The following is a 27610-nucleotide window of genomic DNA, read 5'->3' on the forward strand; positions in this document are numbered from 1 at the left end:
TTACAGGCACAGATATCTATTCACCAAGATTAATTGAATACTTAGATGCCCTGGTGACTTTAACAAATGAATGAGATCCAGGTTCTGTATCAACTGCAGTGCCCTTTAAAAACAAAGTGTCTGAGAAGCTCTTGACCATCCCAGTTGAAAGTGTCATCCCTGAGAATGAATAAAAACCCTTTTTACTCTGAGCTTAACTCTGACTTGTAAAGAACTAGTCACTGGTTGGCTATGGGGCTGTGACATTTTAGATTTTTATAACCCTTGGTGTAGCCGGATAACCACAGGATTTTCAAAGTACATTTCATAAGTGTAGAGAAAAGACTGGTTGATCTTTTGCTCAAGGAATATGAATCTGATAAGCCAAATTGATGCTACCATCACAGATGATCCCATGGTGGAAGAAAATATAGGGTGCGCTAAATTCATACGGCTGCAGAGGGAGTTCTCTTACTTCTGATTTGAAAAGAGACTTGTGTGGAAAGGTGGATGAAGAAAGTGCTCCAGGGTGGGACCATGAACGTTTTAAAGCAGCAAGCACATCGGGGCTGGGGATGGGGCAAGGATAAGAAGGCAAGAGCACTTTAAAACCATGTTTGCTTCAATATTAATCGATAGGGGCTTGTGAGATAACTGTAGGAGTTTATCCATTGGAGACATCACAGAGAATGAAGGAGATTTACACCAGCTGACATAAAAATGGAATAACAAAATACAGTTTCACAGTTTAAAGGAAGCAAGGCATAGAAGTATAGTATATGTATAGTAATCTCATTTTAAAAGTGGATCTATGTGTGTGTATACACACATACATACACAGAGAGAGAGTGTGTGCATGACACATTTATGTATGTGTAGAATGTTTCTGGAGAGTATGTAAAACTTGCAAAAGTTCCATGGAGGAAGAGGGCTGGGGACTGGGGTAGGAGGCAGAACTGTTTTTCATAGCATAACATTTTACACTATTTAAAATGTTTTTACAATGTGCACATACAATTTTTCAATTAAAACACTTTTTTCACTAACGATGCTTGGCACAGGCTCACCAGTGCTAAGAGCGGCCCGCTGCTTTGGGCAGCTGTGTGTTGTCAGCATTTAACACCCCACCTCGATGGCGTTGCTTTCTAGTTTGTCTGCAACCAGTCTTCCCCTTTCTGGCCATCCTCCACACTACTTCCTGTTTTCTCTTTCAAAAATGTAGGCTTAAATAAGCCAAAAAATCCTTGTTGCCTCTTGTTTCCTACAGGATAAAATAGGGTCGCCTTAGTGAGGCATTATCAGGAAATGATACAACACCTAGTACAATATCATTTCTGGGCCTTTTCTGGCTGTGTTCCTCCACTCTTCCTTCTCTGTTTGATCCATGCCCAGTCAATCAACCAGGCCTAATCAATTCTCCTTTCTAAAGCTCCCTGAAGTTCACTGCCTTTCTCTCTTCCCACTGTCACTACCTTAGACCAAGCTCATCACCTCGTTGGTTTACCCTCTCAGCCTCCTATTTGATAGCACTTTCTCCAGTCTTTCTCTGTTTCCATCTGTTCTCCAGACACTGCATACTTTCAAAATGCAAATAGTATCCTATCAGTCCCCTGTTTATAACCCTTTGAAGTGGCCCACTGATCTTAAGCTAAAATCCCAATCCCTTAGCAAGGCCAGCCTCTGCATCTTTCTCCAGTGCCACCTCTTGTCTTGAACTTGATTTCCACTGACTACTGTGCACTGGTCAGTTCCTTGAACACTGTTTTCTCTTTCTTCTGTCTTTGACATGATAGTCTCTGTCTTAAAACATTTTTATACTCCCTTCTCCCTGGTCTTCCAACCCACCCAGCTCATGCCTTTAGCACAAAGGATTGTAAATAAGAATGTCATAAAAAGATCACAAATAATGGAGGAAGAAAGTGATCATGCCTTTGAAGAGGAATCCTTTAGAAATTCAACTGTCAGAAGAGACCTTCATGAGATAGACCTTAGAGGCAAGAAAGTACCGGGCAGGCTGCAGAATGGGAAGCTGAGGGATCCATCTGGTACAGGATGGGGAGTACTGGGTGAATGGGAGGCAGAGGAGAGAGGAGCCGCCAAATGAGGCTAGAGAAGGTGAAGGACCTTGAAATCCAAGATAAGGAGTTTAGTCCTCACTTTTTTAAACAAGGGGAAACGAACTGTTTTCAAACTGGCAAATGACAATCTCTAGTATTTATTTTAGAAAGTTGTAAATGATAGAGCACAGAGAAATGAAGTTGGGGAGATGAGTGATCTTAGGGAAATGTGATGAGAGCCTGGCCCAGGGCAGCAGCAGGAAGAACTGGCAGGAAGCAATGGATTTGAAAGAGTTGTGGAGATACAACCTCCTGGGCCTGACGACCAAATGTGGGGAGGAGAGATCTGGGAATCATAGAGGACTCGCAGTTCTAGCCAGGATAGTTGGGAAAGTGGTGAGGTCATTGGCTGAGATGGGAGTCACAAAAGGAGATCAGGTTTGGAGGAAGACAATGAATACATGTTGACTTAGATTGTAAGGTCAGGAACCAACTGTTCATAATCGAAATCAGACACAACCCAGGTTACAGCACATAGGGCCTTCCTGGTGTGGCACGTTTCCAAGACTCCTGTTTTCCCCACCCCAAGGAAGCCATGTGAATTGTTCGCCTTGCATGCAAAGAAGGACCTGTAACAGCACAGGGAGAGTGGAGAGAAGGTCTGTGAGTGGGAGAAGACCCGTTGTGTGGAGGCCAAAATTGCACGAGAAGCTGTTTTTCCCAAGCTTGGGTCAGTCACTGTTCCTTTTCTCTTCCTTCAAGAGTCCTCTGAAGTCCTAATTCAGCTGTGATGAGCAACCTAGAAACTAGAGACAGCTTTGCCTCTGCCCTGCACTGAGCCCCAGGGACACTTTAAAGTCCACAGAACATGTTGCACATAGCTACACACTTCCTTCTTTGCTTTTAAACTCTTCACAGGTGGATATCTTGTCTGCACACATGAATGCTTAATTCTTAGAGAGCCCAATTTATGCCAAACATTTCATTTTGTTATTGCCACAGTGCCTGGTACATCTAAAGTTTTAAAAAACTACAAATTGGATTGAAACTGAGACTGAGTTCATTCGGGGTACAAAGGAAAAAGGATAAAAACCATCTTGAAAGGACAGGGTAGAATAGGTAGTATGTTGGTGACAGGAGTCAGATGGTGTCAGTTCCTAATGTACAAAGAACGTATTCTAACATAAAAGAAGTATTTTTGCCCTCTCCTAATAATGCTGACTTTGCATTCTAAATATGCTTGAAAGGAGCAGAGTACTGGCATTCTAATTATTGAGTAAGTTGTCTTCTCAACTGGCTAAAAAGTCTTGTTTTTCTGGGACCACCTTTCGTTTATAAGCAGTATTGATAAACTGAAATACAGAACTTGTCATTTATAGTTAATTATACTAAGTTGCTCTAAACAGTGCTCCAATGGTGAGACTGAGGATTAAGTCTTTCACTTCCTTTTAGTTCTTCCTTTTAGTTAGAGGTCCATATGTGTGCGCCATCATGATGTTTGACAAATTAAAAGAAGGGTATTCATGATTCAGCTCATGACATAATTCCCTGGGCAGAAGAGGTGAGATAATCTGCAGTATTGCCAGTGGCCAGATTGTGCGCTGTCATGAAGGAGGAAGATGTCTGTGGGAGAGGCGGAGAAGAGAGGTAGAACACTGATTTTGTGTTACCATTTGATGAGTACCAGTAGGCCTTAGATCACAGTGACCTCTCTAGCTGTCTTGCCACCTTGCCACCAGCGCCTGGCCCTCCATCGTCAACATCACTATTTAATGGAAACCCCCATTAGGAACACCTTTCACAGGGGCACTGGAAGAGTGGGACCTAAGACTCATAGCTTTCAATACAGGGCACAGTTGTAAGGGGGAAAGGAAGTGGCTCAAAAGTGGATCTGAGTCTTCTCTTGGGAGAAGCAAGGCATGCCTCTGGAGGTTGGCAAAGACAAGGGGGAACGCTCTGGAGTGGTTGCTTCACACTCCTGCCAAGGGCTCCTTTTAGGGCATACCTTTCCCCTTCTGAGACTCCCCCAAGCACGAGGTAAACAGCAGGAGAGCTCCTTCTTGGCCCTGGTGGCAGCAACGCCTGTTGGCTCTGTGTCACATTCCTTTCCAGACTTCACAGGCCTCGGGTTACAGAGGCCTCCTTGCACAATTCTTAGGAGAGTGGGCATGGGGGCTGGGCTGAGATGAAGGGGCGTGTTCCGCATGTGTCAGAGATCCAGATGTATCTCTTGGCCAAGGCACCCCAGGTGGTGGCAGCCAGAGAGAGAATCAAATGTCTCAGTTTCTCTGGTGAGGCAACGTTTACTTTTTTCCCTCCCAGCTGTCAGTAGGCTTGTCAGGATGCATATTGTCGGGTGGAAAGCATTTCAAAAGTTCACTTGGCATACCTGTGTTTCAGTTTACTGGAGAGATCTGAGAATTCAAAACCCATGGTGAAGAATCTGAAACTAAAGCTCCTTCTGTCCCTCCATTTTTCACAGTCAGCTTTCTCCTGCAGTTTTATGTGGTAGTATGTGCAACATTGCTCAATACCTTACACAACTTTTGAAAACATGGAAATTGAAAGATATTACCACAACCCCGTTTAAATCCTATGCCATGATGGAATGTTCTTTCCTGTCGGTAATCATTTCATAATTCTCTTATTAAATACAATCTGTTTGGAAAACCAAAAACATATGGGAGACCCTTACAAGATATACACATGTCCGTGGATTAAAAAACAATCTAATGACCTAGAAAATATTCATCAGTCCTTTGGAGCTGATGACCGTGCAAATGACGTCTGTGCTTATATTCAACAATTCTTCATTTCATTTTCTTTCAGATTTTGGGACTTTAGGCTGATATTAATACATCTGTAATGAATTCAGTGGGGGAAAGCCCTGTGTCTCTGTATCTAAGGAGTGCCTGGGCTCAAACGTACAGATAATACATGTAAGGCATACATAGCTCTACATTAAACAAACCCTGGGCAAATCTAAGGCTGCTCCTAAATTATCAGGATAATTCCAGATAAGATGTTAATTCATGGTTTAAGTCGAGAAAGGCTCATAGAGGAGACATATTAGGTGGTAAAGATCTGTCAGTTACCACAGATGATGTAAAGCCCCTCCCCTGCCGGATGAAGTGTTTACTCACACATGCATTTACAGAGTACACATGTGCATATCACAGAGAGCACGCATTTACACATAAACAAAATGACCTACCTAAACTAGAAGATGCCGCAGGAAGTCTGTATATTTATTATAAAGCAAAAACTCATTAATTGTAAAAATGTCTTTTTTTTTTTTTTTCAGTAGACTACTAGTCAGGCCTGAAGGCAGAGTAGCCTGTCAGTTTCCCTATATTTATTTTCATTGTAGTCTCTGCCTTTTGGATGGGATGTTGGGTGCCTTATCAACAAAAAGCTTGTTTTGTTTGGTGCTATGAAGAATAAAAGAGCTTTGCTGAATAGTGTCACCTACCTAGAGTACCTGAATTTACCAATAACCACACCAAGATGATAAAATGAGATTTCCTCATCTTTGAATATTCTTACTTGGAAATTAAAGTAGTTCAGATATGAACCAATAAATTCCTTCAGGATGAATTAGCAGCAAGTAGTACTGAAGAGGTCACCAGGCTGAGAGTGAGAAGACTTAAGCCTTAGTCCCCAAGCTAGCACTAACTAGGTCCGTGGCTTGAGACACTTAATATCTCTGTGCTGGTTTCCTCTTCTGGAAATGAGGACATTGGAATGGATGATCTCTTCGTTCCCCTCCAACTCTAAAATTCTGTGGAATGTGACTAACACAGTGGTCAGAGAACATTACAGTCAATAAATATAAATGTAGACAAGTTAGGACATTCTGTGTTTTGTGGATATTATTTTAGGTTAAACCTAAACTTAGTTTTCAATGATTATAAAATTAATAAAATCTAAAAACTGGACCAATGAGCTTTTAATTTTCAAGAACTTCAGAGGCGAAATTTTAATCTAATTATGAAAATCATAGTGGCATCCCTAGATGGAAGGTAAATATGTGCTAGAGTCAATGCAAAAGTACACTTTGTTTTTATCTGAACCTATGTATTTATTTATATGCTTTTGGTTATTACTAGTTTTAAAGAGTGAGTATTGGCCTTGAGGCTGAGCTATATTTATTCCTGATGTGTTGGAGGCCAAAGAGTGTTAAAATTGTGTTCTGTGAATAGAAATCAACTCTCCCCTTTCCTTACCTATTGCTGCTGGGGTCCCCTGTGGGCAACTAGTCTACCTGTCAGAACCACTAAACTGCTGCTTCCACTGGGGGAACATGACAATCAGCTCCGATCTTGCAGGCAAATCTCAGCCTGCCTCCCTGAGCAGCCCTGTACTCAGCCCTGGGGTCGCAGTGCTGAGGGAGGCCAATGCAGATGAGTCAGGACCTGGCACCCACCCCATGCTCCGCCCTACTGGTAAACAGAACAGCTATTTGCTGTCACTCAGAGCCTCTCAGGGCCTCAAGACTCCAGGAAGAAACAAATACTTTAGAAGCCAAAACCCCAAGGCAAGGTAAAGAAAACAGGGCTGTCCGCATCCCCAGCGATGATTTCACTGGTGTGAGTTCTTTAGGGAGGAGGAGCTGTAAATGGTTTCAGCTGAACTGTTTTACTTCTCAACCAGAAGGCCCTTCTCTTTCACTGTTTATAGGGGGTAGCCTTTTGCGTTTTAAACCTTGAAATTTCAAACCTAAACTCTAGAATCAATATCAATTGCTAACCCATAATCATTTTTTCTCTTCCTCTTATTACTTTTGTTTGCATTTTTTGTACCGTCTTCTGTTAAAATACTTCTTTCAGGTAACTTATTTTTTGTTTATTCTCCCCTGTCGTTCTAGGGAGAAGCTATTAAAAGAAAAACACCTAGATAAAAGAATAAATATCACCAGGCAACAAATGTGGACTATTTTAGAAAGTAATGTTACCCTGACCTCCTGAGGTACCTGTGCCTCTTTTGCACATCCCCAGTGGCTGGGGAGAGGGCGCTGAGGGGCTAAGAGTCTTGGGAATGTCCTTGTGGTCTGGCTGCATGGTAGTAAGTCTGGCTGTTGGGAGGATGCGACCCAACCTCTCTTTCTGGTGGGACCGCCTGTTTCTGGTCTGCGCTTTTGGATTCTTTACACTACCCTAAAGTATCTGGTGCATAGTCTCTGTGCTTATATTGTTATTCCTAAGCCTGGAGACATGCCCGTCTTGTGGTCCTCTCCTCTTGTTCCTTTAGGTGTGGCAGTTTCTGTTCTGAGCTTAGCGAATGTCACGTACCTGACCTGGAGTCATGGCTGGCTGATTCCTTCTAGCTCCATCAGGTAGCCTCCCACCTCTAATACATCAGTAGCTGAACCTCCTGTTACCTTCTCCTCAGTTGCCAAGGTTGAGCCTGGGCTGGACATTGTGATGTCACAGAGTAGAATCCTTGCTCCTCCCGAAGGCTCAGCTGAGACCCTCCCGCTGCAGCACTTCTGCTGCTGCCCGTGGCAGGAGGTTGGGACGGTCAACCCCCTAATTTCTAAACTGACCCACAGAATTATAGAATCTTACTGTGGGCAGAAACGTTGAAGATCTAGTGACTTAATTCTGGTCTAATTCCCTTGTATTAAAAATAAGGAAATTGAGGCCCTGGGAGGTTAAATGGCAGAGCTAAATCTCAAACCCACATGCCTTCAGTGTCTCCCGCCCTTCTGAACACACAGTACTCACTCTGGGCTCTACTCTCTGGACTTTGTCAGCATCGCCGTTTTCTGATAGGCAGTTACAGGATGATTTTTGCCTGAATCCACCCACAATAAGAGACCATTCACAACAACTTGTGTTATGGGAAGAGAACAGAGTCTCAGCGAAGATCATTAGTTTTTCCAACCATCTGTAGATGCCAGAAATAGCTAATTCTGGTCCTAGCCTGAACTCAGAAATCCTGAGCTATCAGACCAATCCTAGATTAACAAGTAACCGATGTTTTCAATGAGATTTAACGATAAGGAACAAAGCTCAAAAGCCCAAGATTTGTGTTCCTGCAATGCCATATCAGGTTCTAGTGTTTGTGCAGGAGGAAATGGGAAGGAACAATCAGTAAGAAGTAGATTTTCGCCAGAATTTAGTTCTTTCCTCTTCCATACCCTTCACTTTTTCTAGATACCATCCCCATATGGTATTTAAAAATTATCTGCGTTGCATGAGACAGCTTGTATCTGTGAAGCCAGAGAATTGTGCTTTCAGAATCTCTCAAGAGGGGAATATATATTGCACTTTATAATACCAACTAACATTTTATATGGTGCTTTAGCATTTACAAGCCACTTTCACATATATCATTTAATTTAATCTTCACAGCTCAGTGAGGTAAATAATGTATTATTTTTAGTACAATTTTATGGGTGAGAAAATTATAGCTTAGAGAGGTTGTGACTTGCACAAGATCACAAAGCTAATTAAGTGGAAAGGGTAAAATTACCTACAAACCAGATCTTCCAACCAAGCATTTTCCCCATCACAGGGCTTCCCCAGGGTGAGAGGAATTGTTTGGTTCCAGAGCACACTTGAAGTCAAATGCATTCAGCAATCCTCTGAGTAATGAAGAAGAAATTATTCCCATGGGTCATAAATACCACTTTATTAACCTCCTAAATGTCTTCATAAAAACTTAGAGAAATGGTTAATGAATACTAATTTCAAACTTTAAAATAATATAATCATTGCCTTTCCACTGGACAATTCCACATCTGTGAATTCTCCTAAGGGAATCATCATGGATATGAACAGTATTTAGCTACAAGAAGTTCTTTGAAGCATTGTTTGTAGTAGAAAACAAATTAAAAGCTCAACATTAGAAAAGTGGTAAAATGGATTATGCTTTAACTCATGAAAATAATGTTGTAGGTGAGGTTTTCACAATCTTTAATCATTCATGTGGCATCTTTGGAATATTGCCATCTGCACTAATATCTGCTTAACATCTTCCTTTAAATTAACTCACATATTTTACTGAGATAATAATATTTACAGGTAACTTTTTATCGTCACATAAGTGGAAGTACTGTATATTTATTTACATTAAGTGTCAGATAGCCATACAAGAAATGTAAAAATTAACAAAGTAATGCTATTAATGCATTGACTTGGTCCTGCTACCTAGCAAAAAAATGTCTGATTTTAATCAAATCACAATTAATACATTTTATCTCTGTCATACACTTCACCTTTCTTCATTAAAAATCTCTTTTTGGGGGGAGGGTAAGTATAGCTCAGTGGTAGAGCACATGCTTAGCATGTGGGAGGTCCTGGGTTCAATCCCCAGTACCTCCATTTAAAAAGATTATTCAAAAAAAAAAGAAAAAAGAAAAAATCTGCTTTTTCACTGATATATATATATAGCAGGCTCACTAAGAAGAACGAAGTACATGTCTGATTCTAAATCACAGTTATGTATATTTATACATACCTTGCGTACTATATGATTGTTAGCTTCCGAAAGTGACTGTTTGATGTACCTCAGAAAAGAGCACAGCTGTCACATGAGCAGTCAGCTGTTAGAGTAGTCAGGGGGCTGGTGCTAGCAATTGCACTAACTCTCTGAACAGTAGCACAGAAACTGTGCTACTGCTTAGGAAGCATTTTAGAAATCTGGATGTTTTGTTGTTTTGTTGTTTTCATAGTTGAGGGTTGAAGGTACTGCTGCCTTGGTTGGGCTGGGGCCAGAGATGTTAGACAGCCTGCAATGCCAGGTGTGGTCTCACGTGACCAGGAATTGACCAGTAATTCCAAGAGACTTCACATGTCTTATACAAAAGCCAAGTTGGTGAAACACCTTCTTGAGCCAAACCTAAATATTATCCATAACTACCTAATACAAACCTAAATCCATTTAACATGTAAATGCAAATATTTTACCCAGCTTTAATATATGCTGATTTTTCCAGAAATGCAGCTACTTTGTACATCAGGGAAGAGCATATTTTATTTTGTTCAGAACTTTGCCAAAAGTCATTCCCAGTTTTGGAAAATCAACATCACCAATGGTTGTGCTGCTCATAGTGTTTGAATCACCATGAAACTCATTTGCAGCTTCAGCGGTCTCAGTGAATCTCCCATCATGTCCACCACGGTAGTCCAGGCGAACCACCAAATTCATTGAAATGGGTACTCTTACATGAATTATTCTCTCTTATTTCTCCTTTTTGTCTAGGGTAGGGTGTTATATTGGTCTTTATTAGATTATGTAGATAGGTAGGCTATCTATGACTATCATTTTGGGATTGGGCAAGGCAAGTTAAAACTTTGTCATTGAAAGGGAACACTGGGATTGATGGGGTGAGCTCATCACTCTCACACTCATCAATTCCAAGAAGTTATCTGAAATGTTCTTGGGCACGACTAAGATCCCACTGTAATCCACATTCTTCATAAAGTCAGTTAACCCACTGCTGCCTCTGTTAGCATTGTTACAAGCAACGGTATCTGCAAAGCTACAGGCTCAATGTACTACTTATATTTTCAGTTACTCACAAACAAAATATGTAACCATTAAAATGTTTAAAATGTTTAAAATGTGGTCATGTACAACCAAAAAATCACCTCATGCATCAGTTGTGGCACATATTGCATATCATGTTTCAGGAAGTACAAGATTCTCCATTTTAATGATATGGAAGAATGCCCACAAAATAGTAATGAGCGAAAAAGATCAGTTGCAAAGAAGTAGTTACCATTTTTAGTAATACACATGTTGGGAAATTGAAAGATCTACACCAGAATATTAACAGTGGTTATATCAGAATGGCAGACCATGTGTGATTTACTTCTTTTGCTTGTCTGCCTTTTCTAAATGTTTTAGAATGGATGTGTATTGTTCTTAAATTAAGGAGAAAAGGCTATTTGAAATACATGTTCTTAGGAGGTAAAATTGGAGGGAGAAATGGGACATTTATATTCACATATACATCTCTGTAGTGTTTGACTTCTTTAGCAAGCATTATAATTTTTACTATTAAAAAATCAAATGCAGTAGAAAGTAAAACACAAAAATATTGAAAAGAATACCTTGTAAATATTATAAATGAGTATCAGTTCTTTCTCAGTTGAACCAGAAATATTATAATAGATTTTTATATCACAACTAACTAAACAGCATAGTGTGAGGCCAGTATACAGCATGCAGCTTTCTTTTTATTTTATTTTTTTGTTATCCAAAATATTCATTATCATATTCCTTCTACCACACAAAGTGGAAAGACCTGTAAACAGAGATCCACTATAAGAAGCATGAAACTAACCAACAATTTCCTTCCTTTCATTAATATTTTTAGTAGTGTCCATGAATTAAATAACTAATTCCCCAAACTCCCTTTTAAGGTAATTTTGCAGAACAGAGTGTTCTCCTGGCAGGATTTGCAAAGACAGGGCTCCCTTTTCCATAGGTGATCTTTCTTTAGTACCATCTCAGGAAAATGAAATTAGATCCTTGCTTGCATTTTTTATTGGCTGAGCATGTACTTACGTTCTGCAGATGTATGGGTTACATCCCTTCTCCCGGAGCATAGGCTTCTGGGATGAAACCCGTCACACCTGTGGAAGGGGTGGGCCAAGCCTCACAGCTGGAGCCCACGGGTTTCCATTCCTCTGGCAGTGGGCTGAGGGACACCTACAATGAGGGAATATCTCCATAAGTAGGTGTTCTTCAGGCTAAATGAATGTTTTAGATACTTGGAAGTCAGAGTTCAAAGGTTTTTGCTCAGTTGTAGAGGGGAATTTTGTGGGGGAAAAAACATATTTTGTCAATACTTAAATATACTTCAAGCCAGAATTTCTCAAATTGTGCTCTGTAGATCATCTACACCAGAGCCTTAAAAAATTGCAGATTCCCACACAACTCCCAGGATTTACTGCCACTGAATCTCAGGGGCTGAGTCAGGGACCCATGTTTAAGCAGACCCTTCAGGGGCTTCTGCTGCACAGAAACGTTTGAGGGCAGTTGCTGCAGTTCTCAAACTTTAGAGCAGAACATCAGAGGGTCTGGAGGGCCTGTAAAACCAGAGATTGCTGGCCCTGCCTTCAGGTTTCTGGTTCTGAGGCCTGAGGGAGGCCTGAGACTCTATATTTTTAACAAGTTCCCAGATGATGGGCTGATGATCAGGACTACATTTTGAGAATCCCTGTACTTAGCCCAGAGATTCAAAAGGCATTTTCAAAGACCTAGGAAATACAGTTTGGGACCCTGAGTCTTTACCTATTAAAAGACTCAGAAAAGAATTTGAGAATGAAGCAATTTTGCTCTTACTTTGTTTTTACTTTTCTTTAATTAGGATTTTTTTCCACAAATAATGTTTATTCTTTTCTCTAAAATGCTTACAGTCTATGTCCATCCATTCAGGATTCTCCAAAGTTAAAATTACTTTTCCTTTATTTTTTTTTAACATTTTTTATTGAGTTATAATCATTTTACAATGTTGTGTCAAATTCCAGCGTACAGCACAATTTTTCAGTTATACATGAACATATATATATATATTCATTGTCACAGTTTTTCTCTGTGAGCTGCCATAAGATCTTATATATATTTCCCTGTGCTATACAGTATAATCTTGTTTCTCTATTCTACATTTTGAAACCCCAGTCTATCCCTTCCCACCCCCTGATTTTGTACCTTTTATATATGAAAATGTTGTAGATGAACACAATTGATATCTGACTTTTGAGATGTCTGCACTAATTTGATTCCAGTGACCCACTGAACATCAGTGTTTGTAACACAACAGTTACCGGGAGCTAAAGCTGAAAAATAGCTAAGAAATATGAACAGACTATGTGCTAGAGATTATTAAACCTTACTGACTCTGAAGCTAGACTCTCCTTTAAAGGATGTTATGAGAATTCAACATATCCCAAAAAAATGAGTCTAAATCCAGGCCTTTTTCCAAGCCAAATTACGTAAGCTTAATATAAATGTAAGCATGCTTGGAGAATCAGAAAGATACATGTTGCTAACGTTTGCTCCAATGAGATCCACCTCATGTACTCATAAAATCATAGAATTTTCTCAAAACAAAGGTGGTACTGTGCACCCCAACATAATTCATTTTTAAGTAGTGCTAATGACATTAGTAAAAGAAAATGTCAGCCAAACTGCAATAAAACATCTCCAACTCAATAAAAGTACTGTCGTTTGAGCTGAATGCTTTAAAATTATTGGCTCTGAAAGGTTAAAATAACAAGTGATCACAGATCCAAGAAATATAATGCTCAAGTCATTAGCAGAGACATTTTATGCTGTAGGGTAAAGACTCAGGGACTTCTTGGTTTAGATCCTGTAAGGTGATCCCTGTAAGACTGCCTTTACTATGTGGCTCCTCTCTGAAGAATAGAAAGTCATATATAGGACCAAGAACACAAATATCTTAGGAAATAAAAAAAATATTTATATTTGGCTTTATAATACATTTGTGTAATTCCATCTGGACAGGACAGCTTACTCTTTTGGAAATGCTTAAACCAAACATAAGACACACTGTGAAGATCTACATTCCCAGAGACTGGAGCTGGTATTGGTCTAACTTTCCCACCAAGCCACCTTTTCAGAAAATTTTTCTACTTCTTACACGTGTGACAGAGGCGGATACAATCATATCTCAGGGATAAGGGAGTATATCATTTATTGAGTTTGTGACCAGGCACTTGGTATACATTATATTTTGTCATCACCACTCTCCTGTGAGGTAGGCATATCATTATTGCCATTTTATCTATAAAGACATAGTTCAGAGAAGTAGAGTTTTCCTTGAGCTCCATAGTAGTGAACAGAGGCAAGACTGAACCTGAGGAACATTTGAGTCCAGTGGTAGTATGCTTTCTCTCCCGGACTGAATCATACTGAAATGAGTTATGTTATTGACACCTTCCCCTGCATCAGCAAAGGTAATATGTTTGGGATTAAAAGCTAGGCTAGAGTTTCCCAAAAGGAGCACAAATAAATAAGAGACAGTGAAAGGTCTGAACAAAAGCCTTTGGTATCAACTCTTTCTGTTAACAAAAACATGAGAGCAAGATTTGCTTCAAATAAGCTGAAGTTAGTGGTTACATATTTTGTGCAAAGGAACTGCTCCTAGTTTAGTTAAAATTTTGGAACTGAACGCTTCCTAGTTCAGTTGAAATTTTGTAAATCATCTATTAAATGCCTGAAGGGAGCTAATTATTTAATTATTTAGTCGGCCCCTTTGTTGAAAGAAAGGATATTTACATCCTAGCTTTAGTTATGAAGTTGGTATTTCCACTTCATAATTCATCTACTTCCACAAATGTTGATTTCAAACCTGTGGTGCACAAGGCACTGTGCCAGGTGCTACAGGGCATGAATTAAAGAATTTTCCTCAGGGAACTTAGAGTCTAATGGTGAATAAGTTAAATAGCAAAAATGACTCTACCAGAATGCAGTGTGTAAGTCTCATAAGAGAATTATCATCAAAGTGCCATGAGATATTAAAGGAGAGAGAACTGACATCTAGGTCTGGCAATCAAGAAAAAGCTTCATGAAGTAGAAGGTATATGAAATGAGTGAAATGGGTAATTTTTTGACAAGTAAAGTGAGAGTGAGAGGTAGGAAGGAATTTCTGGGCACAGCTGGGTTAGAGTTTATCTATTTTAAATTCTAATCAAGTCAATGTCTTAGTGCTGCAAAGTGCAATCAAGATATGCATTTATTTGTAATTCACACCAAAGGCTTTGAAAGAACATATGATCAAAACATACATATAACAGGATGGTTAAAAGTAAAGATTATATGGGAATGTCTATACTTTCTGCTTGATTTTTCTATAAGCCTAACACTGATAAAAAAAAGTATTTTTTTAAAGGTAGATTATATTATAATTCAATTAAATTTTTTTAACTAAGGAAAGTCATCCTCAACACTTTAATGCCTGACATTGTCACAGGTGGCTTCCATTATCTTATGGATGATCTAATCCAACACTCTAGCCTCCTCAACTTCAGAGTTCTTCAACTCAACTTTGCTGGCTCCACTCACATCCATGGCACACCCCCCAGATCTTGTTATCACTGAGTTCTAAATTTTTTAAATTCTAGTCGCTCTCTGATCATCTCTTTCTGTTGTTCCAAGCCCACTATTTTCTATTAAACTGCTCTTTGAAACTCACAGGAGCCTACATCCATTGACCATACCAATTTCCCAATTTACCCTGTTTAGCTTAGGATGCCACCATCCCATCAGCCAGTCTCTCGTGCACATTTTACATGCTTTGCTCCAGTGTCCTGTTGAGTTCTTTCAGCTACAACTGAGCCCTTGGTAATTCTGCATCTTCTCCCCTTTCTTTACCCCAAATAGATATCACGCTTGAAGAAACTCATAACACTGTGCAGACTGCCCCCACTACAAGCAGTCTGCAATTTCAGTTATGCCTTCAACACAAGGCAGTTCTTCCATGGTCTACCACACAGTCATTGTCAACCTTCTCCAATATTCTGAAGCCCTTTGTCTTTCCTATTTCCCTCTCATTCTTAGCAGTGTGCCTCTTCTCCTCTGTGAAGAATTCAGAAGTCATTAAATGTTCTCTCTTCCAACTCCAACCCCACACCACTTTGAATGCATCCATGTCTGCACCCCCACCTTAACTCCTTCCTTCAGCTCAGTCAAAAAAGCGTCCCTCCTTTAGATCAGTGCTAATGACGTCCCTCTGTGTGTTGAGCCCCATTCAATACTGCTATTCTAAGGAACTTGCTCCTTTTATCATCCCCTTTAGCTAATTTCTATGCGGTCTCTCTCTCTCTCTGTTGACTCTCTTCTCAGCATAAAAATGTTCTCAAGTCTCCTATTTATAAAAACACAAACCTTTCCTTAAACCTAGACACGTCTTCTCAAGACAGCTACTTTCAGTTCTCTTTCCTCCTCTTCCAGGCCAAGCTAATGGAAAGAATAATCTACTATGTTTCCTTTCAAGCCACAATGCCAGTGTCCAACGCAAGACGAGGATACAGAAGAACTCAGGCTTGATATCATTTTATACCTAATGACTCCCTTTGTGACGTCACTCCCAAACTCTCCCAGGACTTCTTCAAGCTACAGTTAGTAGAGAGACTACTCATGTCCCTGCCTAAAAGACTGTTTGCAGTATTTTCATGCGATTTTTCTCATTCTAATGTCATTGCCAGTACATCTGGGAATGGAGTATGTGCAGAGTCAGATGGACCTAGACTCCTCGTTACCGACCATCTCTGTTTCTGTCTTACCTGAGTTTGGGCATCACAAAGGTGTAAGCATAAACTCTGCATGTTCCCTTGAAACCCACTGAACTCACAACTTTTTGTTTCTACTCAGCTACCTCTGATTATTTCCTTTTCACTTTCAAATGGATTCCCCGCTGAATTCCTCCTCTGCTTAATACTCAGGCATTCAGAAATCTAAAGGAATTTATCTCCACAGTGACCCAGTCTTCTCTCTATGTGGTTAAATTTCTACCCAATTTTAACTACTGCTTGATCCTAAGATTACATTGGGAGGAAACACCTAAGTGCTAATGATAGCTTTTTAGGAAAGAAAGGAAGGAAAAGACTACCATGTAAATCGACACCAATTGAGCATATGCTCCAATTTAAGAGACATTTAAATGTTGAAAAAGTAGCTGCTTTTTGGAATATAAGAGATACAGTATTTTTTACTACTCACTATGCAGGACACCATGAAGGAATATAACATGATACAGAGATGGTCACATATGGTACCTGCCCAAAGAACTCCTCTACTGAGTAGGGAGACAGATGTCATACACAATTCAAATGCAAACCAAGTATTCCAGCAGAGTTGTTAAGATGACCATATTTGGAGTTAAATCCTGAGTTCAAATCTTCAGTTTCCTCATCTGTAAAGTGGAAATAATGATACCTGCTTTGCAGGAGTGCTGTAAAGAAGAAATGAGATGGATTGTGAATGTAGAGTTTAACATGGATGAAGCATATTGGAAGTTCTCAATGATAAGTCAGTGGAATTTTTGGCTACTATTATCTTTACCATTATTGTGGAGAGATAAATCAGATACTGTATGAACTTAAAGGAATAGAGACCACATATGCTTGGGACACTCCAAAAAGTCTCATTCAGTAGGTGGCCTTTGTGATAAGCCTTGAAGAATGTGTGACGTTTCTTTAAGGCAAGATGGAGGAGCTGCATCTCTCTACAATGCTGGCATGGGGACCCTGAGCCTGCCAGTGTAACCACCTTAAGAGTCACGGGAAGAGGTGAAACTTTGTTCATGTTAAAATTTACAATACTTGTTTATGATTGCACCTGGTCAATTCATTTTTTCAATTAATTCTATTTTATATCTTTGATTTGAAACAGGTAATACTTGTTAAAGTGCTATCATATCCATAATAGTCCAAAATTCAAGTAAAGGATATTTTGAATAAGTATTATTGTAAAATAATTTCAAAAAAGCATACTTATTATTAATGGCAGGCAGTGTATTATGTAGCTCTTGGCTTGTCATCTTGTCTATGGAGTACATGTTGTAAAAGAAGAAAAGTGGGTAATTATATTTCATATGAACATCAAATTGAGTGTTCCTTCCTTGTAGTTTTGTAAAGTAAAATTGTGGCAAGATTGTCCCTAGTTAATGCCAGGAAAAATGAAAAATAAGTATCCTTTTTTAAACTGTCTCTTAAATAAACAAGTAAAACCTGTTAAAGTGGTTTGTAGTCATTGAGCACAGGTCAGTTCTCTTTAAAACAAACTATGAGAAAAAGGAACCCTCCTACACTGTTGGTGGGAATGTAAATTGGTGCAGCCACTATGGAGGACAGTATGGAGGTTCATGAAAAAACTAAAAATAGACTTACCATATGATCTAGCAATCCCACTCTTGGGCATATATCCAGAGGAAGCTGTAACTTGAAAATACACATGCACCCCAGTGTTCACAGAAGCACTATTTACAATAGCCAAGGCATGGAAACAACCTAAATGTCCATCGACAGATGACTGGATAAAGAAGATGTGGTGTATATACACAATGGAATACTACTCAGCCATAAAAAAGAATAAAATAGCACCATTTGCAGCAACATGGATGGGCCTGGAGATCATCATTCTAAGTGAAGCCAGGAAGAGAAAGAAAAGTAACATATGATATTGCTTATATGTGGAGTCTAAAAAAAAAGACACAAATGAACTTATTTACAAAACAACAACAGACTTACAGACTTATGGTTACTAGGGTGTAAAGGGGATGGGAGGGGATAAACTGGGGGTTTGAAATTTGCATATACTAACTATTATATATATAAAATAGATAATAAGTTTATACTGTATAGCACAGAGAAATACATTCAATATCTTGTAGTAACATATAATGAAAAAGAATATGAAAATGAATATATGTATGTATATATATGACTGAAACATTATTCTGAATACCAGAAATTGACACAAATTATAAACTGACTATACTTCAATTAAATCTCTTGGAATGTCAAAAAAAAAAAAAACTTCATGGATAAGTCTGAATTATTTTATGTTGGTATTTTGTTGTATGAAATATTGCTTAGCACAAAACTAAATATATAAAGTTTGAATCAGAGCAAAATAATGTCAATATTATTATTAATTAAGCCATTGTTGGCAGACTCAAATAATTTTGCAGTAAGAGGTTTAACTCTTTTTATATGCATCTTAACAGGTATAAATTTATGGCTCAAAAAATGAAAAAGTGATTTTTAACCTTGTACTATAAATAAAGAAGTTAATTATTGTCTCAGATGTCTATTTTTTTTTTTTATTGAAGTATAGTCAGTTCACAATGTGTCCATTTCTGGTGTACAGCACAATGTTTCAGTCATGCATGAATATACATATATTTGTTTTCATATTCTTTTTCATCATAAGCTACTACAAGATATCAAATATAGTTCCCTGTGCTGTGCAGTATAAACTTGTTTATCTATTTTATGATACCAGTCAGTATCTGCAAATCTCGAACTCCCAATTTATCCCTTCCGACACCCTTGCTCCCTGGTAACCATAAGTTTGTTTTCTATGTCTGTGAGTCTGTTTCTGTTTTATAAACAAATTCATTTGTCTTTTTTTTTTTTTTTAAGATTCCACATATGAGTGATATCATATGGTATTTTTCTTTCTCCTCCTGGCTTACTTCACTTAGAATGACATTCTCTAGGGCCATCCATGTTGCTGCAAATGGCATTATTTTATTATTTTTATGGCTGAGTAGTATTCCTTTATATAAATATACTGCAACTTCTTTATCCAGTCATCTGTCAATGGACATTTAGGTTGTTTCCATGTCTTGGCTATTGTAAATAGTGCTGCTATGAACATTGGGGTGCAGGTGTCTTTTTGAATTAAAGTTCTCTCTGGGTATATGACTAGGAGTGGGATTGCTGGATCATATGGTAAATCTATTTTTAGTTTTTTTTATTAATCTCCATGCTGTTTTCCACAACAGCTGCACCAAACTGCAGTCCCACCAACAGTGTAGGTTTTGACTGGTGTGAGGTGATAGATACCTCATTATCGTTTTGATTTGCATTTCTCTAATAATTACTGATATTGAGCATTTTTTTTCATGTGTCAATTGGCCATTTGTATATCTTCATTGGAGAATTGCTTGTTTAGGTCTTCTGTCCATTTTTGGATTGGGCTGTTTATTTTTTTCTTATTGAGTTGTATGAGCTGTTTGTATATTCTGGAAATCAAGCCCTTGTCAGTCTCACCTTTTGCAAATATTTTCTCCCATTCCATAGGTTGTCATTTTGTTTTGCAAATGGTTTCCTTTGCTGTGTAAAAGCCTTGTTAGTTTAATTAGGTACCATTTGTTTGTTTTTGCCTTTATTTCTATGTCTTGGGTAGACTGCTCTAGGAGAACATTGCTGAGATGTATGTGAGATAATGTTTTGCCTATGTTTTCTTTTAGGAGATTTACTGTGTCTTGTCTTACATTTAAGTCTTTAAGCCATTTTGAGTTTATTTTTGTGTGTATGGTATGAGAGGAGTATTCTAACTTCATTGATTTACATGCAGCTGTCTAGTTTTCCCAACACCCATTTGCTGAAGAGACTATCTTTATTCCATTGTATGTTGTTGCCTCCTTTGTCAAAGATTAATTGACCAAAAGTTTGTGGGTTCATTTTTGGACTCTCTATTCTGTTCCATTGAACCATATGCTGTTTTTGTACCAATACCATGTTATTTTGATTACAGTATCTCTGTAGTATTGTTTGAAGTCTAGGAGGGTTATTCCTCCAGCTTCATTCTTTTTCTTCAGTAATGCTTTGGCAATTCTGGGTCTTTTGTGGTTCCATGTAAATTTTAATATGATTTGTTCTAGTTCGTTGAAAAAATGTCCTGGGTAATTTGATAGAGGTTGCATTAAATCTGTAGATTGCCTTGGGCAGTATGGCCATTTTAACGATATTGATTCTTCCAATCCAGGAATATGGGATATCTTTCCATTTCTTTAAGTCCTCTTTAATTTCCTTAATCAATGTTTTGTAGTTTTCTACGTATAAGTCTTTCACCTTCTCAGTCAGATTTATTCCTAGGTATTTTATTACTTTGGGTGCTATTTTAAAAGGGATCGTTTCTTTACTTTCTTTTCCTGTTGCTTCATATAATATAAAGAATCAACAGGGAAAGTTAAAGACATGCAACTGATTTTTGTACATTAATCTTGTATCCTGCTACCTTGCTGAATTCTTTTATAGCTCTAGTAGTTTTTGTGTGGAGCTTTTAGAGTTTTCTGTATACAGTATCATGTCATCGGCATACAGTGACAGTTTTACCTCTCCTTTTCCAATTTGGATCCCTTTTGCTTCTTTTTCTTGCCTGATTGCTGTGGCTAGGACTTCCAAGACTATGTTGACTAGAAGTGATGAGAATGGACAACTTTGTCTTCTCCCAGATTTTAGTGGGAAGATTTTCAGTTTTTCACCATTGAGTCCTATGCTGGTTGTAGTTTTGTCATAATAGCTTTTATTATGTTGAGATATGTTTCCTCTGTACCCATTTTGGTAAGGGTTTTTATCATAAATGAGTGTTGAATATTATCAAGTTCTTTTTCTGCATCTGTTGAGATGATCATGTGGTTTTTGTCCTTTCTTTTGTGGATGTGGTGTATCACATTGATTGATTTGCGTATGTTGAACCATCCTTGTGTTCCTGGGATGAACCCAACTTGATCATGGCATATGATCTTTTTTATGTGCTGTTGGATTGTTTGCTGATATTTTGTTGAGGATTTTTACATCTATGTTCATCAGAGATATTGGCTTGTAATTTTCTTTTTTGGCAGTGTCTTTGTCTGGTTTTGGTATCAGGGTGATGGTGGCTTCATAGAATGAGTTTGGGAGTACTCCTTCCTTTTCAATCTTCTCGAAGAGTTTGAGAAGGACCAGTATGAGTTCTTCTTTGTATGTTTGGTAGAATTCCCCAGTGCAGCCATCCAGTCCTGGACTTCTGTTTGCAGGGAGGTTTTTTATTGCTAATTCTATTTCATTTCTAGTGATCAGTTTGTTCAATTGGTCAATTTCTTCTTGATTCAGTCTTGGTGGACTGTATGTTTCCAGAAACTTGTCCATTTCTTCTAGGTTACCCAATTTGTTTCCATATTGTTGTTCTCAGATGCTTATTTTAATAATTGCCTTCAAGATATTTATCAGAAAAACACAGTTGAGATTTTGTCATTAGGATTTGTGTTTTCTGCATAAAAATTATCTAAGTTCAAAGGTAAATATTCATTAGCATTCTGTATCTCAATCTAATGAATTCCTATGACAGCATTTCTAGTATGACTTCTCCATATGAGGTTTGGAATACTCTAACCTGATTTTGGAGGTAGAGCTGATTATCTAGAGATTGAGATAGAGCTGATCATTAACTTTCTCCTCCACCTAATCTCTCACCTTTAATAGGCTTAAATCCCATACAATGTGGTTCCTCAGTTCTTTGGGAACCTTTGTCAGATGCATTAATCAGCTTTTGGTATGTACCAAAAATTCTTAGTGGTTTGCAATAACAAAACATTTGCATCTTGCCTACAGGTTGGCTGGGCAGCTGCGGCACCTCTACTCTGAGCTGTGAGTCAGGTTCAGGTATGTTCCATGGGTCTTTCATTCGGGGATACTGTAATCCCAGATTGTGTGGAATACCACAAACCATAGTGGAACAGAGACAGGATGCCAAAAATTAGCAGTCCATTGCAGAAGGGGAAGCAATCACTGGTCTGTAGCAATTCTAAAATCTCACTGGGCAAATATTGCCAAGTCCCCACACGGAATGTTCCTTGATCAGGCTCCAGTTCTGTTCTCAGGGAATAGTTCTCCATTCCATTGTTCTCATGACTTCCTGGCTCCGCCTTCTGGGAGGTAGTTTTCCATGATCTCTTTGGTCACATCTGAAGAAGACTATATCCTCCCAGGCAGCTGAGCAGCTTCCTCATCCTGCTAGCTGCCTGGGGAATGCTGGGGACTCTAAAGTCTTCTTTTTTTAATAAAATCTTTATTGATAACCGTTTTAATTTTATGCAAAAGTTGCTAAGGTAGTACAGAGAGTTCCCATATACCCAACACCATGTTTCTCCTGTTATCAACATCTTACATTAATATGATACATTTGTCACAATTAATGAACCAATATTGATGCATTATTATTATCCTAAGATTTTTTTTTATGACTCGGAGTCAGTCTCATTTAAGAGAGAAAAAAAGTCAGTCTCTTTTAATCCAGGCAAGGCTGCTTCGGGACCTAAAGTTCTCTGAAATACTATTAAAATTTTGTGTGTGTGTGATTCAAGTTATTTCCATGAGGGAACAGCCATATCCACATCATTTTCAGGTCATTCCTCCCTCTCTATGGATTTAATTACAGGTACTTTGAGTTTATCAAGCTTTGTAGAACCTAGTCCTTATCTCTTTTCTCTGAGATGTTTCGTCCAGATGAAGGAATTTACTGGATCCATTCAGAGGTTTTACAGAGAGTGTAATAGTGATTTTTATTTGATCTTTGTCCTGAGACTGGGTCTTTCTGAGCGTTTTAATCAGCCTTTGTGGCTTTAAACATTTCTCAATTTTTCTTGTTCTATTTGAAGATGAGAAACAGTTCTATTATTCAAATTTGCAAATCTTGGAATTTACAGAGTCACTGCCCTTTCACCCCTGCTTACAAGCAGGTTGGTTCCTTCTTGAAAGACCTTATCAAAGGCAGCAACCAACTCACGCTAGTAACAGTCTATCTTGAAATCTCTTCACCCAAAACCGCACATTCATGAGATACATTTTCTGTCTTCAAGTTATCTTAGGTGACAGTTTTACCAACTATTGCTACTACATTATATGGATTGTCACTTTTCCAGTTTCCAACACTTTATTACTGCTTACTGTTCAGTTCCAAGGCCAAGGACACATTTTAAGTTTTTGTCTAAGTGATGTCACATTTTTCAGGACAAATTTCTATAGTAGTCAACTTTTACTACAATAAAGTTGTGTAATTAAACAACCCCCAGATGTCCATGACTTATTAAACAAAGGCATCTTGCTCATGGATTTAGGCTGCCTGCAGTGGCTCTGCTTCAGACCTACAGGTGGTTCAGCTCTGCTTCTCTGCCCCTACTCCAGGACTCAGGCCGAAGGAGGGGGCTCTTCTTATGGCAAAGGGCAGGGATGCAAAAGGCTAAGCCAAACCATACAAGTGCAATTTTAGCCTCTGCTCACACTTTGTTGACCAAAGCAAGTCACACGGTCAGACATAACGTCAATGGAGGGAGGCAAGGAGAGAGCAGGTAGTTATGTGACAGTGATGCAGTCGACTTCACCAGGCAAAAGTCTGGCCTCCAACATTCACCATTCAGGTGGCCCCTAAAATACAGGGGAGCAGGGAAGGGAGGGATACAAATATGGTTAGGGAAATTTTTTACGTATGCTGCCCTTAAAGTTCTAATCCCCTTTTTCCTCCCCCTTAAAAAGCTTCTTTACCTAAAAGACCAGCCAGAGCTGGGCTGCATCAGTATCTAATTTCTGAGAGGACTGCATAGACTTTTCGGCCACCCACCTGAGTGCTCCTCGGCCCTCCCAAAGGCTGCTGTCTTGCTTGTCACCGGTTGTGTCCAGCTCCAAATGACCGAAAGATTTCTCTCCCAGCCCTGCTACCTCTGCTGCATATGAGAGTCCTCTCCTAGCACTCTCTTCTAAGTGAGAAGATCCTTTTGGAAAGGAGTTGACAATGTGCTTACAGGTCTCCAAGTTCTTTCCTGGCCTCGGGCAGAGAGGAGAACTGAGGACAGAGTTGCTCAGGCGTGGTCCTGGCACCACGAGGTACCTTTGTACCATTCCGCCTGGGGTCTTGGACAGCAGGCCTAGCCAGCCTTGTGATCCCTATGCTCTTCTCAGTGCCCCCCCTCATCATTCCCACTGATTCTTTCAGGCCGTCGTCACCTCTAGCCTGGCTTCCTGCGACAATCTTTGAGCCTGGTTATACCTCCTGCCTGCCTATCTCCAAACCAGTCTTCATTCAGAGTAATCCAGAGTAATCTTTCTAGAGTGAGAATTTGATCTTGTGGCTCTCTCGATTTAAATCTTCCAATGTTTTTACATTTTACCGTTAGTAAATAAAAAGTGGCTTTCCATGTGTGCCCCTCCTTAACCTGTCCAAAAATATTCAGATTTCGTAAAGGATCAAGTTTCTTCCACCCACTCAGACTCCCACATTGCAGGCTCCTGGATACAAGTGAGATGGCCCTGGCCATTCTGCTGGGTAGGCCTCCTGGGCAGCAGAGTAGGCCTAAAAGCCTAAGTGCCCCACACGCTGGCCCTCATTCCAGCCCAACCTCCACACACCACCCCAGCCTCCCCAAAGCGGGAAATGACTGCTGACAAGAATGTAATCACACTGCTGGGTAAATGTGTCAGCTCCACAAATTGTGAAACTCAAGGCTGCGCCCACTTGATTCTGTCTCTGTGATATCAGGAAGTAAAGAAAGAGCTGCTGGGAAGTCAGTGAAGAGGGGAAAAAAGTTAACATTTCAGGAATTTTAAAAAAAAAAATTATCTTTTATAGGGTTCCAGAAACTAGAAACACTTCCTGTTCGAGGTGGGAGTAGATGACTTCATGAGGTACCTTCTTAGAATTCTCCGGCAGCATTGCTGGGAGGTGGAAGATACCCTTCAGTACTCCTTCCATTTCTTGTGTTGGACATGAAGAAGTGAAGGGGCCCAAGCATAGTCACAAAATTAGTAGCACTGTCAGCAATTATCCACAAAACTCCTGTTTACTCATTAACAGATCCCTCTTCCTTGGACCAAATTACTGTTCTCTTCGGAAATTGTTTTAATCAAGCTTTTTTTTCTTTTGTTTTCAAGTAACAAACACATCAAGCTAACTCAAGCAAAGCAGTGTGCTTATTTTACAAAAGGAATTCCACAAGGTAGAATCCTTGTGGTAAGGGTTCTAGGGTATTCTCTAAAACTCAAGGTCAGGAAAGGGGGCCTTATGAGTAACTGAAATGAGGAATTGGCTATTACAGTAAAAACTGAAGCCAAATCTGAGTGGTATGTATTGGTATTGATGTTTTCCTATAATTAATTCTAGACCAAATGCTGGACTTGTCAAATACCAGCTGTATCCAGCTTCTCTTTCTTCCGGAAACTGACCCTCCCACCACTTCCTATGCAGTAAGCCAGCACTTAATTGTTCCCTGCACATGGCAGCCACTGGTGGAACCAGTCGAGGGCATATGATCCAAAGGCAATTTATCCATTACTGGCAAGAAACCCATGAGATGGGTCAGTGCAAAGGTCTTACCTCAGAGGTATCAATGGTAGTTAGCCAAACCAATTAGATTAGCCAAACTTTTGGACCTGGAAATATGGAAAGATTGACCAGTGAGTAATAAAGGTGAATGGAACCAATTTACAGAGAGACACAGATGGCTTAGTTTAGAGACCATGTTGCCTCAGTGAGCTGGAGAGAGTCACTGGCCTCTAGAAATGTCTTTTCCAGTTCTCGTTTATAGGTGTCTGGTTTGCTAGAGTTGTTATAATGAAGTACCACAGACTAAGTGGCTTAACAACAAATATTTATTTTCTCACAGTTCTGGAGGCTTGGAATCTGATACCAAGGTGTTGGCAGAGTTGGTTTCTCTTTGGCTCACAGATGGCTGTCTTCTCCCTGGGTCTTCACAGTGTTTTCTCTCAGTACATGTCTGTGTTCTAATCTCCTCTTTATAAGGATACCAGTCATATTCGATTAGGGCCCATGTAATGACTTCTTTTTAACTTAATTACCTCTTTAAAGATCCTGTCTCCAAATACAGTCACATTCTGAAGTAACAAGGGTTAGGACTTAAGTATATAAATTTGAAGGGGCCCAGCTCAGTTCATAACAGTGTCACCTCCCTTTTCTTAAGTGTCTTATGTAAGTCTGTGCAATCAAAAGAACCTAACAAACTGTATTAGACTGCTGTGTTGTGAGCAGCAGAGAAGAGGGAATTTATTGGCTCTAGTGACTGAAAAATCAGGAGTATCACTATCTTTAAGCGTGTCTGAATCCAGAACTCAGTGTCATTTGATTTGTCAGAGCTCCGGCAGGAAATAAATGGCTCCATCTGTCCTTTAAAAAGAGGACTCCTTACAAAGATGAGGGCAGGATTCAGGAAAATTACAAGAGATATTGAAGTACTAGAGCAAGTAACAACTAATAGTGGGACAGAGTTACCATCTGCAGGCCTGAAGGAGTAGAGCAAATATGATTACTGGAACCTGGAGACAGCGAGTTGTGTGAACAGGTCGCCTGACAGAAGCCATTTCCTTCAGTAGAGAGACAGTCAGGCTGAAGAGACCCCACAGAAAAGGAATGGGAAATAAATCATCTAATGTCTCTGATCGCCTCACAGCACCCCTACCTAGAAGTCAGAGGGAAAAAGAGGTTGATAGAGTCCATTTAGGCAGCTGGTAGAGAGGAGGAGAGACAAGATCTGGGGGCAAATAGAAAATACCCAACACCGTTTGGTCTTGCTCTCCATCTTCTGTGTTGGTGTCCTTCTAAGCGGGTCTCAGCCTATCACCCTTACAGCTTGCGGTCTATGGGAAGAAGGCTTCACTTGCCCAGGTTTTTCCAACAGAAACCCAGAATTTATTCTCGTTAGCTTGGCTTATATTACCAAACTCATCTCTATTTCGATCTATATTTATGCTCATCTCTAAATCACTGTGGGCAAAGGACTGCTGAGCAGGTCATGATCACCTGAATACTGTTGGACCTAGGAGGACAGTGTCAATCCCATAGAAGCACATAGTGTGGAATGTGTGAGAGTGGTTTCCCAAAGGAAAAGTCAGGTGTTGTTAACAGAAGGAGGGGGACTACATAGAGGCTGATTAGGCAGAAACAGTATATGAACACTACCTTACCCAGACTACTCAGTCTAGCCCTTGGTAAAAGGTAATGACTGATTGCATTGATTGGATGCAGTATGTTTTGAGAACTATTCATTGCACATAGTTGGAGTCCAATAGACATTTGCAAAAATCTGTTGGAATATAAAT

At 39.4% G+C, this 27610-nt stretch overlaps 1 protein-coding gene and 1 long non-coding RNA gene across 4 annotated transcripts in view; one reads left to right on the forward strand and one right to left on the reverse strand.

Annotated features, from left to right (window-relative positions):
- DNAJC5B (DnaJ heat shock protein family (Hsp40) member C5 beta) overlaps positions 1-7483 on the reverse strand; it is a 77516-nt gene extending 70033 nt beyond the window's left edge. The window contains exon 1 of one of the 2 annotated variants that reach the window (XM_006193753.2): positions 7328-7483. The gene's annotated coding sequence lies outside the window, so the exon portion shown is untranslated. The remainder of the gene's footprint in view (positions 1-7327) is intronic. The other variant, XM_006193752.2, reaches the window with a different exon arrangement.
- The window catches only part of LOC116660452, a 109418-nt gene that overhangs the window by 76215 nt on the left and 5593 nt on the right, over positions 1-27610 (forward strand). For both annotated transcript variants that reach the window (XR_004315984.1, XR_004315982.1), the window contains exon 4: positions 22118-22168. This is a non-coding gene — a long non-coding RNA (uncharacterized LOC116660452). The remainder of the gene's footprint in view (positions 1-22117; positions 22169-27610) is intronic.

This window comes from Camelus ferus, chromosome 29 (assembly GCF_009834535.1).
Source record: "Camelus ferus isolate YT-003-E chromosome 29, BCGSAC_Cfer_1.0, whole genome shotgun sequence".
Taxonomy (NCBI): Eukaryota; Metazoa; Chordata; class Mammalia; order Artiodactyla; family Camelidae; genus Camelus; species Camelus ferus.